Source organism: Callithrix jacchus, chromosome 6 (assembly GCF_049354715.1).
Source record: "Callithrix jacchus isolate 240 chromosome 6, calJac240_pri, whole genome shotgun sequence".
NCBI classification, from domain to species: domain Eukaryota; kingdom Metazoa; phylum Chordata; class Mammalia; order Primates; family Cebidae; genus Callithrix; species Callithrix jacchus.
This window is the reverse complement of record NC_133507.1, coordinates 88,526,030-88,541,960: the sequence shown is the minus strand read 5'-3', so window position 1 is coordinate 88,541,960 and position 15,931 is coordinate 88,526,030. Positions and strand designations below refer to the sequence as shown.

Below are 15,931 nucleotides of genomic sequence, written 5' to 3'. Positions count from 1 at the left end.
AAACTTGTAAGTAGTGATATATATATATACACACACATGTACACACATATATATACACACACATACATTTTTAAAAACAAATCTGGTCGTAACATATATAATATGTATATACATGTACATACAGATCTATGTATGATGATTCCTCAGTTGAAAAATTATTGTCTAAATGTTTAAAGCAAAAAATTTTAAACATTTTAATATCTGATATGTATTGATTATGTAACTGAAATCGAAGTAATGAATAGTTTGCTTGATATGGTATTTTTTAAGATACCTATAAACAAAATAGAAGAAATCCTGTGCATGTGCTGACAAATGTGTGCCTAACAAATGCGTCTTGTAAAAAAAGAACGCTCTATTTTAATTTACCTCTTTGAGAAACTAGAATGTCTTAAAACTGAAGGCAACTTCAATTCAAATATTTCTGAGGACTAGTCAAAATATTACAGCCACTGTTGTACAAACTCACAGTGATATAATTTATAATTAGGACGATTGAATGTAGCATTAAAAATTCAAGTGTAAAGCTATTTGAAGATACTTATATAGTTATTTTTTATGATTAAAAGTATTTAGCCTTTCCATCATATAAAAATATGAATGGATAAGATACATCTATGATAAGTAAGTTTCTACAAAACTTATTTCCTCTGAATATTCTATTTTTTCTCTTTTATTCCTAAGACCTCCCAGTGTTTTATTTTTTTAAATTTTTCCTCTAAGCAGAATCAAGCAGCTGCTACAGATAAAAAGAGCATCACCTGCAAATATTAAAACTGTCACTTGATGGAAGCTGGGGATCACCGTTAGGCCTTCAAGCAATAACCTGCAGTGTAATTTTGTAAAGCATATATCAATTAATTTTGTATTACTGTCACACACTCTAACTGCTAACAACGTTTCTTTGTGCTGCTATCTTAATTTCAATGTATTTGTGCTGAACATGAATATCTCAAGATCAAAATATGTCTTGTAAGAAAAATATCTAAGCTGTTTGGTGAAATGTATTAAAAACCTATAAATCTAACAGTAGATAATTTTTGGTCTTATTTAAAGATAATATTCAGAATTAACATGGCAGATTTTTCTTATGTTTAGGTCCTATGACAAAGTAATTATTTTCTAATTTGAACACTTGGGAATATAATTTGTACTTTGTGATTTTCTTTAAAACAATTAAGTTTATATGTGTCAGTACAAAAAAGAAAAGATATGGTAACGTGGATTTTCAACAACAACTTATTTTGGTGAGGTGGAGGTGTTAGAGGATGGATCCAGAGAAATGGGATTTTAAATGAATCTAATACTCTTCAGTTTAGCATTTATACAGGGCCAGGAAAGGCAACTGGGGTTAGAATGAGTAGAACATTTGGGGAACATCATAAGAATATAGACCATCAGGGAAAGATAGTATGTTCTATCTGTTCTATGAGTACTAAGAATCAGTAAGGAGAGAGTCATTAAAGGGGAGTTTGTAAAAGTTGCCATCAAAGGGTAAGACAAAATTCACAGCAATGGCCTGTAAAAAGATGCTTTTTCTTTTTGAATGTCACTTCTTTAACCTCTATTCATATATGGGTTTAGACCAAATTAGAAGATTTTTCTTAACCTTGAACTCAGTGCATTTTTGTATAAATCCTGGGAAGCATGATGCAAATTTTTATGTCTATACAATGAGCAATTCTGATGAAAAAATCTTTAGCTTTCACTGTAGTCTTAAGATGTTCTGGCAGAACAAGGTGGGTTGTCATCCCAAACTGTGTTTCCTATGTCTCACCTTAAAGCAGTAATTGATTATCTTTACATTTCACTCATATATTCTATAATAACATGACTTGTCATCATAAACTGAATAAGCCTACAAGACTGAAAGTTCTTTGGAGAAACTGGATTTTCCTTTTTCATCTTAGTATAGCTGCCCAAGCCTCTAATGCCATGTGTAGTACATATTAAATCTATTTAATGCTGCTTGAATCAATAAATGAATTAATAAATCAGTGGAAATAAAGGACTAGGTAGATGAACAGAAATTTTGTATGTGTAATAAACTATTAAACTTCACCAACACATTAACCTAAATGCTCTTCATATAAAATGCAGCTAAGAAATAAATTATTTTCCATCAAACTCCCAGGGAAATGTCTACAATGTTTATTTAATTGATATGATGAAAAATATATGTCATGTAGTTACAAACAGAGTCAAGGAAAATTACAACAGAGTATAAAGTAGGAGAATAGCAGTACATGTTGTCTGGGGTAGGGTTCCCATGGGTTTTGCAAAAGCAGAGTAACTTGTTAACCCACAATCTCTCATCTCATATTTATTCACTAAACATATTTATTGAGCATCTACTATCTGCCAAACAGATATTAAGCTAGAAGCTGGGGATGAAGAAAGACAAAGCTATAATAATCTGCTACTTAAGCTATCTCATAGTCTCATGAAGACATAGACATGACAACTAAGAAATAAAATAATTCACAACGGAGGTTTGAACAAAGTGCAGTGTGAACAAAGTAGCACCAAATGACCACAACTGACTCCTTGTCTATAGAGCCATTCCACTGCGTTTAACCTGGTGAACTGATAGAAGTCATGAGGAACATTATTGATTTCCTTCTCAAACTCTCCCTGTCCTAACTTTTGCATTTCTCAGCTATTTAGTGATTATTTGAGTTCTCCCTCCCATCACTCAACTCAACTATGATAACTTGGATTTCTTTTGGCATTTGGGAGGACAAAATTAGGTAATAAATTATAAGCACATTATTAAATACATCTCCATTTTATAGTCAACATATTTAGACATTTGACTTCTCATGTGATCCTTGTATGTCGGACATTTTTCTATATTTTGGTTGAATGCTTCAGCATACCTCAATGACTTGATAATTAGACATTGATATACAAATTGTAACCTTTCAGGATGAATTTCACTTATTCATTCTCAGTACAGAAAGTATATTTCTAGAACATAAAATGATTTACATGTGAGCTGGATTGAAAACTCTTCTAAAGCATATAAAATAGAATTTTTAGTTGGAGTGAGTAGGAAAATTGATTGTTAGGTTTGGAATTCAGACTAGCATTTGCCTTTTCCCTTCGTCATTAGTAGTAATATGATGCAGCTTCAAAAAAGTAAGAAGCTGAGTGACCTGGCCAGCAGTGTGCTTCAGGAGAACTGTTGAACCGTTAATTAGAGCTGTGACTCCTGAGTCTGGACGAGGAGAGAACATTGATTGTTCTCATTTGTTTGTTTTCCATTTATATGCTTACATTGATAGGTACAGCATATATTATACTTTAACAAAAATGTCTTAAATCTTAAAGAGTGCTTCATGTTCTTCTTATGGGATTTAAAAGGTGTTCTGGAAGAAAAAGGTGGGTTATTGTCATCCCGAATTGTGTTTCCTATCCCTGAACCAATTGATTTTATGGGAGAAGAGGCTATAGAGAACCAAATGGTGAGGTATTACTGCTACATGTATACCTTATATAATAGAAATGCTAGCCAAACAAATAAAATGAACTAATGCTTTTATCCAGCCAGAGTTACAAGTTTCCCAATACATTCGTCTTACTTTTCATATGTGTATATATAGACATCCACCATTGAGTGTGCTTACGTATTTTAAATGCTACCCAAACAGTGAGACAAGAAGGATTCCCATCAGATGTCATTCTAAATTAATTTAGCTTAAAAGTAAAAACAAAACAAAACTTTAGATTCAAATGGGAATCTTCTCTTGTGGCTAGTCACTATAATTACGTAAACAAGGCTCATACATCTGTGCCTTCTGTTAGGCTATCACAGTGGCGTGTTAGGCTTAAGCAGTGTGTTCTTTTCTTGACTATATTTAGACACTAGACGTGCTGAAGATTGTATTTCAACTTTAGGAAGACATAGGAAAGTACAGAAAATCTATCTGATTCTGCTGAAAGAGGAATGAACCTGAGCAATACTCTATAGAGACTAAGTAATGAAAAATAATTACACTGCTTCATCCTACTCAGCAAACAGCCTAATTTACTGAACAAGAAGTCATAATAGATTTACCCTAATAAAAAACAGATCAATTTTTTACTTGCATTCCACAGCTAATAAAATGTATCTTAATGAAAGGCATTAATAATTTAGTATTACAATAATCCACAAACATGTGTCTTCCCAGCATTTGTTAAAGAAAAAAAAAGAATAATATTAATAGCCCTGGAAGGAGTTTTTAATGCCCCCTAGCAAGAACTTCTCACTTGTATACTGTGTCATCTTTTCCTTTAGTCATCTCAGATATAGTTGGCCAAATATTTTTATTTAATGAGTGAACACTTTTCATACAAATTAATCATGTAGAAAAATGAATGAGTTATTAAGGTAGATTTAGATTTAAAAACTGAAACAACTATATACCAATCTCTATAATTGAGGTTATATTTGAAAAAGAAAACTCGCAGAAACTCTAGGTCATCTTATTGGAACAAATTTTATCCTTAGAGTGCTTATGGAGCATCTACTTCAAGCCCAGTACTGTTTTAGGCACTTGACAAGTTATAACTAGAGATCCCTTGTCTCATGGAGAAAAGAAATACAAAATAAACATAAGTAAATTGTATAATATGTTAGAAGGTGGCAAGTTAGCACTGTCAGATAAAATACAGGATGAAAGATGGCCAGTGATTTAATGGATATATACCTCTCAGTAGAGGTAATGAAATGTTTCAGAATAATTGTTATACCCAGTCACTACTGCAATCCACATATGAACTTCCTTTACAGAATTATCTTTCATAATAAGTACCTACAATTCATGATTTTTAAGAAAAGGCTAATCCCATGCATCTAGAGGAAATAAAGGTGGTGGCACTTTCTTTTTAAGAGATAAATTGGCTTTTCAACCACAAGTAAAGTATTTTTATTAATTATGAGGTATATGGTGGCCTCAGAGTCAATACATTTCTACAACAAAGTAGCCTAGTTGTCTTTCAGCAGTTGAATCTGCATTAATGTAGCTTTGTTAAAAATCAGCTCTTTATTAATAATTTTCTTAATCTTTAAAATAATTCTACTTGAATCAAAGATAAGTAATGATATAATTGCATGCCTTAATTGAAACTGGAGATGTCTTATTGAGGACTACTCTTGTGAACATATGTAAATTAACATAATTTCCATAATAAAATAATATGAATTTATTTAATTGGTGGATATAGAAAAAGTGACTGCCTTATTTAAAAAAAACCCATAACTTTCTAAATGACACATAAGCAATTAAACTCTCACCAGCTTCTCATTTGTTACATAATAGATGTATCTATATTTGCATAATTGAGTGTTAAAATGGAAAAAAAATATTTTTCCTTCATAATGCTTACATATTAGAAGAGTTTGTTGCCTGAGTTTACTGGAATGAATAAATGTCCTCCCTCCTCTACTCCTCCCTGGTATTTTATTTTCTGTGTGTAATCTTAGCTTCATTGCTATCAATGCCTTTCCAGATACTGTTTGCTTTGTAATCTTTTGCTTGAAAGCAGGGTTGAAGAACATTTTTACATGGCACAAAGTGAGAGGGAGGTAAACAACAACTGAAACTCAGGCTTCATTGTAAACCAGTGAGTGATTATGAAACTAATTGAGCTAGTAGGTGATGTCTAGAAGTAATGATTTAACAATATGGATTATTGATATGTCATCATATAATAGCAGCTAGATGGTTACCTGATAAAAATATTACATCATCTAATAACTACATTGTATTAAGGTATAAAGCCACAATAATAAAGACATGTTTTTAAAATAACCAATCTTAGTACAATCATGATTTGCATTTGAATATTAATATACGCTTATTTTTGACAGGACATAGTTACAAGCTAGAGTAAGTATCAAAAAGTAAGAAAAGAATCATGATAGAAAACCTAAAACTAAGACATTTGTATCCCTTTATAAAAGAGAGCTGGGCGTGGTAGCTCACGCCTGTAATAGCAGCACTTTGGGAGGCCGAGGCAGGCCGATCACCTGAGGTTGGGAGTTCGAGACCAGCCTGACCAACATGGAGAAACCGTGTCTCTGCTAAAAATACAAAAATTAGCAGGGTATGGTGGTGCATGCCTGTAATCCCAGCTACTCAGAAGGCTAAGGCAAGAGAATCGCTTGAACCTGGGAGGCGGAGATTGCTATGAGCCAAGATCATGTCATTGTACTCCAGCCTGGGCAACAAGAGTGAAACTCCATCTCAAAAAAAAAAAAAAAAAAAAAAAAAAAAAAAAGAAAGAAAGAAAGAAAAGAAAAATAGAAAGATGTGAAAATTATAATTTAGGCTTTTATTACTTTATTTTTAATGCCATGTGTAAGAGTTGGTTGCTAACTGAATGACCATCATTTTTTCGTGGAAGAGAACCCCTGCCATATGAGATCAGACTTTCTGAAAGACATTTCTGACTTTGATTTTTGTACCTGATCTATCCCTCTAAAAATTGCTTATGATAATGATATACGCAATTACAGTGAACTCCAATTATCAACTTACATATTTGTGTTTCTTATTAGATTAATTTAAAAGGTCATATAATTTAAGTAAAATTTGAGATGTGTCTACCATAGAGAAAGAAGAGTCTAAAGATTAAGAATGTTCTTGCTCAGTGTTTTGCTAGATAGGAAACTTAGCCTCTTTTCAACTAGATGATATGAACCTTACTTTTCAAATAGGTAAGTCTGAATAAGTCATTTTATGTCTCTTTCCCCTGGTTCCTCACCTACAAATGGGGTAATAATAATGCCTGCTTTACATGGTAGTTTTGGATTTGATGTATTATTATACATAAAATGATTTTACAAGTTCCTGACACAAAATAGTGTTCAATGTATCAATTCTTATTATAAACAATAGCTAATAAACTATTGTTTCATCTTCATAAAATTATGTGTCACACTGTAAGTGGTTAACAAATATTTTGTCACATAAGTTAATAATAACATAGAGATGAATGAATAAATGGATGGATGATGAAAACAATCTAGAAGAGCAGTACATTTTATCAAAGTACAAATCTTTTATAAAGAAATCTTGCCTGTTTAGTTTCATACATATCTAATTGTAAAGGTCTGCCAAAACATTTAGAATTAAGAGCCCTGGTGTACAACTAATTCTGATCAGTCATATTGATCACATTTACTAGAGAATTACAGTATATCACAATAAATGCTTCAAATAAATATTTCATGTAAAATCCCAGAAATATTTTTATCAAATGAAAATCATTTAAAAACTAATACTGTGACTTACCAGCAACAAATATTTAAAATATTTAATCATTTTTTTTCAAATTGAGACAGAAAATGAAACCTACCGTCCTTTTAGTAATTTTTTAGTCCTGTTGAAGATATAGCTAGAAATCTCATGCGAAAGCTCCATAATCAGTGGGTTTTCACTGTTCTTTTTTGTTTAATAAATATTTTTGCACATGATATTTTGGCTATATTTATAAATGTACTTGAAATATCATTGCTACTAACCTTTGTGGTAAAGCTGGAGCAGTAATATTTATACAGTACAATGTTCTGAAATGAAGCAAGCATTTAACACACTGGGAAGTTAGTAGTTGGTTATATATAATCCCTCATTGTAATAGAATGGTGCTGTCCTGAATTTCATTCATTTAAACAGGTCATTCTGTAATTCCAATAAAGCTTTAGAAATTGTTTAACCAGACTGTACACAAGATAATGCCAAGGCTAATTTCTACACTTTAACTAAATGCATGATCACAAACTAAGCTGTGCCCTGAGTGACAATATAACATCATGAGGGCACAGCTCATCCATGTCCTACTTGGTTGCAAATCTTTTATTTGAATGACTAAAAATAACCTACAGATAAAAACGTATTCCTATCTCAATAATACAATTAGAAAATATTTCCTGTATGGACTACTACTCTTTTATAATTATTAACTTAAATGCATTTCAGAGATTTGAAAGAGCCAGCCTGGACCAGGTATTATTTCCCAATATAACAGTTTAACAAGAAGGCAAAGCATATTCCATTGTGCTACCAGTTATTGCACAGGGCCTTCTCAGGGTTGGAAGCAGCAAATTTCTACATCCTTTTAATCACTGGCCTCCTTGCTGAGGCAGTCAGTATGGGTGGAGAGGCCACAGGCAATGGTTTATGTTCTTCACCTCATTTACCCAGCAAATGCTTTACCCAGGGAACCATAACATCAGCCAGCAGGCATGACAATTTAAACCTACCAATACAAATGGGGATCCTTAGGCTTTCATTCACTCCTTCATTGCAGACTGCCTTAGATCCTATTTAATTGCACATTCCCTTCTCACATTGCACTATGAGCAATAAAGAACTGGAACCAGGAAGGAAAGAAAGAGGGTGGTCTTCATTAGGTTTGGGCCTCACTCTATGAATCAGTTAGGGGTATGGATAAAGAGAATCAGAAAAATAGTTTCTCTTTCTGTCTGCCCCTACCCAAACATCCACTAATCTACTCATTCATGCTCAGGTTTAAATTTTGCTTTTTCAGGGATGCATTCCCCGCCTACCAAGAGTGGGTAAATTTCTTTCATTCTTTTTTCTTTTTTTTTTTGAGACGGAGTTTCGCTCTTGCTACCCAGGCTGGAGTGCAATGGCGTGATCTCGGCTCACCGCAACCTCCGCCTCCCGGGTTCAGGCAATTCTCCTGCCTCAGCCTCCTGAATAGCTGGGATTACAGGCATGCACCACCATGCCCAGCTAATTTTTTGTATTTTTAGTAGAGACGGGGTTTCACCATGTCGACCAGGATGGTCTCGATTTCTTGACCCCGTGATCCACCTGCCTAGGCCTCCCAAAGTGCTGGGATTACAGGCGTGAGCTACCGTGCCCGGCAATTTCTTTCATTCATAATCCCATATGTTTTTATAGAACTCTATGTGTTATCATTTTTTGCTACTATGAAAATGGAAATTAAATCACTCATGGTATTACTAGTTGCTATGTAACTGTCTCCTATGATGCTAGTGACAGAGTGATAGTTTTTGTTTTTTAATTGACATTAAGCCAGCACTTACAACAATGTCAGATATATGGTAAATATGCAATAGACATTTTTCAGATTAATAAATAAATGAGTAAACTTATTTATGTCTAGCTTAAAAATAATTCTAATTTTACTTACTAAATTACAATAAATATGATAAAAAGATAGAAGACTGGATGCGTGCCATGGCTCACACCTATAATCCCGGCACAGTGGGAGGGGAGGCTGAGGCCAGTGGATCACGAGGTCAGGAGATCCAGACAATCCTGGATAGCACTGTGAAACCCAAATCTACTAAAAATACAAAAAAAAAAAAAAAAATAGCTGGGTGTGGAGGCACACACCTGCAGTCTCGGCTACTTGGGAGTCTGAGGCAGGAGAATTGGTGAGACCTGGGAGGCAGAGGTTGCAGTGAGCTGAGATTTTGCCACTGCACTCCAGCCTGGTTGACAGAGCGAGACTCACTCTCGAAAAAAAAAAAAGTCTTTGTCTAGAACATTTTGTGTTCGAATACATCAGTTCAGATATCATGGGAGATCTCATTGTGTCAAATTATAAAAAGTTATATAATTAAATTGGAAACATCATTTTTCAAGGTGCCAAATATTGACGGAATTCAATTATTTTCTTATTAGACAATTGCAATATTATTCCAAAAACAGCATTTTCTAAAAGCACTTGAGGTTCTATGACGATATAGACTTCTAGATTCTTATCCCAATGAAATTGGAATTTCCAAAATTTCTTTATGTTTGCCTTATACCTATTTGGTACTTTCTCAACTTCTTGAACTTTTCTCTTGTCAAAAACCTAAACTTTTATTTAATTTAAATATTTTATCTTTTATCATCTCATAATTAGCTAATCTTAATTAATGTATGGCAAGTGTTTCCTGTAAATAATTCAGCACTGCTATGGTCATCATTTTCAGGAAAAGTGATAAAACCCACTAAAAGGCATTTTAGGAATCTTTCAGGTTCGAGGTTATTTTTTAGATAACTGAATTTATCAAAGTAGTATCACAGTCTTTTTTTCCCACAAAGATCCCTGCAGTAATGTTTAATAAGCCTGTTACATTAGTTTAAAAACAAAAGGCAAGTGGGATTAGGTTTAAATAACAATAAAAAACTCTATGGAGATAAAAATGGAAGAATTTTTAGGAGAAAAAAATGATGTTTTTTGGAAATACCAAATAAGTTCCCAGTTTATTTGGACAAATGCACTAAATTTAGTATTTTTCCACAAGATAGCAGCTATTCCTCTCTTCAGGTAGATTCATATCACTGAAAGTATCAGCATAAAATTGTGAAGCCTACTAGGGAGAGGGAAGCAGAAAGCAGTTGAGGGGGGTTGCAGTATCTGAGGCATTCTTCCTTTAGGCTATGCATTCTCACATTAAGTTATAAGGAAGAGATAAAATTGACCCTAGTGTATTGTACCTCTCTGAGGGTAGACCTTTCTAGCCAAGGCTGAGACTTTAAATGCAAAAATTCAAAGATATTAGATAAATGCAAACACTGAAAATGAAAGACAATGAATATAATTACTAATGCCACAAGCAGCAGAGCTAACTCAGCAAAAATAACAAGAATATAAAAGGAACATTATAAATGTGGTCAGAAGAATATAGGGGAACAGGAAAATATTGAAAAGAAAACAGTTATTTTTAAAAAGGAGAAAGAGTATAAAATAGCATTACTGAAATAAAAACTTTATATGTTGAACAGCAGAACAGATTAATCTGAAACAAAAAATAATGAGCTGAAACATCAGGCCATAAGATCTCTCTCAGGAGAAGGGGAGAGACAGCGGGGTGGGAGGGAGGGAAGGGAAGGGAAGGGAAGGGAAGAGAGAGAGAGAAAGGATAGTTAAGAGATGTGAAAAACAGGAGAAAATAGGAGAAGGCAATAATGGTAAAAGTTAATGATGTAAAGAGCAAAAATTGACAGAAATAATTAACAAAACCGCAAGCTTTGCAAAGACAAATTTCTGCAAACAAGAAGAAAAGATGAGTAGGCTAAAAATTACAGAAAGAAAAATAGGAAATAGCTATAGATGTTGCAAAATTTTTATTTAAAAAAATAAACAACTATGCATTATTACATTTAAATACATAGCTATAATTGATAATTTTCTGGGAAAATATATATAATAAATTATAAAAGAAGAAATTAGGAATGTAAATAAATCATTAATCATGAAAGACTTTGAAAGGGTAATGAAAGCACTATCTCAAATACTTCACAAAATTCCAAAGATTGTATAGATATCTTTTACCAGCATTTTTGGAACAGGTTATCTCTATATTAAATAAATTGTTCTAGAAAATAAGAAAGGCTGAGGGAACTATTATTCCTTCAATCTAAACCATGTAAACCTTGCACTGGAAAATATAATTATAATTTAGTTTTATAATTATATATGAAACATAAAAATTCTTAGCATAAAATTAATTTATCCAATAGTGTATTAAAACCATTATAAAATGATTAAATACAATTTACTTCAATAATTATTTCATGTCTGAAAAATCCATCAATATAAAATATTAATGAACTAAAGAATCCATCACATTCTTAACCAAAATGATATAAAAACATAGGATAGTGTATAATATCTTTTTTTATTTTATTTTAAACAGAGTCTCACTCTGTCACCAGGCTAGAGTACAGTGGCGCAATCTAGTCTCACTGCAACCTCTGCCTCCTGGGTTCAAGCCATTCTCTGGCCTCAGCCTCCTGAGAGGCTGAGACTACAGGTTCCTGCCACCATGCCCAGCTAATTTTTGTCTTTTCATTAGGAATGGAGTTTCACCTTGGTGGTCAGGATGGTCTCTATCAATTGACCTCATGATCCATCCACCTTCGCTTCCAAAGTGCTGGGATTACAGGTGAACCACTGCTTTTAGAAAAATAAAAATAAAAGCATTTAGAAATCTGAAAAATATATTTTTCTTTTTTTAAAATTTAATTTAATTTAAAATTTTTATTGCATTTTAGGTTCTGGGGTACATGTGAAGAACAGGCAGAATTGTTGCATTGGTACACACATGGCTGTGTGGTTTGCTGCCTTCTTCATCACGTATATCTGGCATTTCTCCCCATGCTCTCTCTCCCCAACGCCCCACCCCCCCGTCCCTCCCCTAATTCCCCCCAACAAACCCCAGTGTGCAATGCTCCCCTCACTGTGTCCATGCATTCTCATTGTTCAACAACCACCTATGAGTGAGAACATGGGGTGTTTGATTTTCTGTTCTTGTGTCTGTTTGCTGAAAATGATGGTTTCCAAGTTCATCCATGTCCCTACAAAGGACACGAATTCATCATTTTTTATGACTGCATAGTATTCCATAGTGTATATGTGCCACATTTTCCCTGTCCAGTCTATCATCGATGGGCATTTGGGTTGGTTTCAAGTCTTTGCTATTGTAAAGAGTGCTGCGATGAACATTCGTGTGCATGTGTCCTTATAATAGAACAAAAAATAATTTGTTTTACTAGAAAATGTTTCTTTTAAAATTCTATAGGAAATGATACATTTGGAGAAAATTTTTCTGATGTGTTTCTTTGAAGGTTGAGAATAAGATAAAGATGACTGATCAATGTCAATGTTCACATGCTACTCAAAATTACCTTAATAAATAAGGCAAGGCAAAAAAACAAGAGGCATAAATATTAAACAGAAAGAGGTATGACTGTTCTTTGTTTTGCTTCATTTTGTAAATTATATGTCCACTTATATAGAAAATCTAAGGGAATAAATTTTAAAACCATTAGAACTAATAAGAAAACTCAGCAAGTTTGCAAGATTACGAGATAAAACCACATCCAAAACCAATTAGAAGAAGTAATAGAAAATAAGATTCCATTTACTGTAACAACAAAATATATGTTATCTAGGAATTAATTGAACAATAACTGCATAAGCCATCATAAATGAACTTAAAAGAAGTGCTGAATAAGTAGAAAGATATGCATTGTTCATGGATGATATGTCTATATACTGTGAAGATGTAAATTCTAACCAAATCAATTTATAAATCCAATTCAAACCCCATTTAAAATCCATGCAGAGTTTTTTCTAACTAGACAACTGGTTTTTAAAAAAACAGGAAAGCGAGCAGGTCTATAAATGGCTGGAACAACTTTGGAAAATAACAGAAATTGATTTTTCCTAATAGATAATACAACAGTAAGTCATTGTAGAATATTTACAAGTATGTGGGAGAAATGCAGAAACACATAGAGTATAGTGCAATTGAATAAAAAGCCTTGAGACCAACTTGCATGTATATAAGGCAACTTGATGTAGAGATGATATTAAAAATATGAATGCATTATTTAGTAAATGATGTCAAGTAATAAATGACTCAGTACCCAGAGAAAATACTCTAATACTGTATACAAAAAGAGACTCCCAATTTCCACCTAAGTGTGAAGGTTTCAACCCTTAAAAAGTGATGCAAATGCTTTTGTAGCGATAGGGTAAAGTAACTGACAATATTTAAGTTCAGTTAAGGATTTTGAATATAATGACACCAATGACAAATTTGGAGAGATATTCATGATATTTTAAATCTAACAGGGGGATGATTTTATATATATATATATATATATATATATATATATATATATATATATATATATTAACAAATTAGAAAAATATAGACTTTAAGTTAATACAGAAATATGCATATATATGAAAAATCAATACAGGAAAGAAGCTACAATGAGTAAAGAGATTATAGGGTGATGATCTACTTTACTAGTAAGATTAAAATGCAACTAAAAATGCCAATAAAATATTTCTCTCCGAAAATAACACATAAATACCAATTGTTTATGATAATTAGGTAAACGGGAACCCAGGATAATCCTGAAAAGCAGTATTTTTCATGCATATACTATAATTGTGTAATTCCAATCCTTAGCATAAACTCCAGAGAAGTCTGTTGGAAATTCTGAGAGACTGAATGAGAGTGAAGGGAGGACATGAAATATTATGCTGGAATATAGGCATAATCTGGGTATGTCTTAGGTGAACAAAACAGACCATCTGCGCATGCTATATATAGAAAACTACTCATCATAACAGAGTTATTGTTAGAATATGTTAGATTCAGCTTAGGTGTCTATCACTAGGAGAAGCTATAAATAATATATGGTATATCCATAGATGTATAATGGAATGTTATACAGGAGAAGTGCAGCCAAAACTATAGATCTTAAAGATAAAATTCAGAATGAAAAATGTAAGAAAGAGAATTATCTTCATAACAATACCATTTGGGTACCTTAAAACCAAATGTATACAGATGAACTCTGTGCATGGTTTCAAAAACATTATATCTATATACACACAAGCAATTTGAGAAAGAGATATGAAGAAAATTTTCAGTATAGAAATTAGAATGGATAACCATACCCATGCAGGGAGGGCAATGTGATTTGGATTTAAAAAAACAAGAGTTCATAATAGAACAAAATTACACATCAGAAGGGCCTTGCATAAGCAGACAGTGAAATTGTAAGGAAAGAATCTTTTGAGAATTATTTTTACTGGTGCTATTCAGAGGTCCAAAGGAGTGCCTGGCACATAGTAGGTACTCAATAAATATGAGTGAATGAGGATTATAATCAGATAAATTATGCCTGTCAGAGATTCTACAAAAATATAATTAAAAAGATATTATTTGGTTTTCCTTATTTTATTCATGTTAATTTTTAATTAAAGCTAATATAAAATCAACATACCAACCACATATTTAGGGATTAATATACTGATAAGACTGTCCATTTTTGTGCTACTATCAATTGTTTTAATTATTCAGGCTTACAATTGTCTTGTATCTAATGCTTAACTAAATTTTCTCATTAATTCCAAAAGTTTTTCAGCAGATTCTCTTGGGTTTTCTTGGTGTATAATCACATTGTCTAAAAATAATGAAAATTTTGTCTCTTTTTAATCATTTCATGTCTTGTTGCTTTGTCAGAATATTAATTGTGACAGTAGGGTTTCCTTTCTTTTTGTTGTTCATAATCAAATTATCACTAGTTTTTCACATCTTAATTATGATGTTGACTTTGGCTTAATATAGATTTTAAATATGTCAAAGAAATACACAATGCCCAAATATCTAAAGTTTTACATTTTAAAAAATTAGACACTTGTTCCATTTTTAAGTTTCATATCTACTGTCTTATAATACCTTTATGAGAAAACATATGCTCATAACTTAGAACCCTTCTTGACAATCAATATGAGGCATATGATCAAATGACAAAAAGGAAGTAAGGATTTTTACACAGAAAAATAATGTCGCTATGCCAAACTTATAGCTTATGTTAAATATGGCCTTTAAATATTTTAAATAAATGAAATGAAAGGTTTTATACATATACAGAACTAATACATACTGCAAAATTTTGTAGTTTGTACTAGATCGTCAAATTTACTGATTCCCTAGCCACATCACAAGTTTATAGTTATATCTTCATATTTCAAACTTTCATCTGGGATGCATATACCATTTATGAGACTTCTCTTTAAATCTCTGATTCTAAGAAAACAGAGATAAATGATGGATAAGAATCTAATTGGATGGAGTAAGTTTGGTATAAGTTAATATTTCACATGCTTTTTAGAAGAAACTATTTGTTAAGAGCTTCTCCAAAGTTGATCAAGCAAAGCATGCATTCCCAATAGCAAAAAACTATCAATAATTTTGTTTATGTTTAGCACCTGGGTTTACCTGATGCCAAACTGGATGATTCATTCAGTTTTGTTAAAAGGTCACTCATCTTAGTGATAATTTTTCACTATTAAACCCATTGCTGTCTGTAGAAAGGGTTAATTATCAACCCAACTTTCCCTTTCCCTATAGTAGTCATTTTTATGC

At 32.5% G+C, this 15,931-nt stretch overlaps 1 protein-coding gene and 1 long non-coding RNA gene across 5 annotated transcripts in view; one reads left to right on the top strand and one right to left on the bottom strand.

Annotated features, from left to right (window-relative positions):
• Nucleotides 1-5,191, top strand: part of LOC118154766 (uncharacterized) — a 114,534-nt gene extending 109,343 nt beyond the window's left edge. Inside the window, exon 6 of the long non-coding RNA XR_013518955.1 lies at nucleotides 727-5,191. This is a non-coding gene — a long non-coding RNA (uncharacterized LOC118154766). The remainder of the gene's footprint in view (nucleotides 1-726) is intronic.
• Nucleotides 1-15,931, bottom strand: part of LRP1B (LDL receptor related protein 1B) — a 1,941,900-nt gene that overhangs the window by 1,635,479 nt on the left and 290,490 nt on the right. The gene's annotated exons all lie outside the window — the stretch shown is intronic.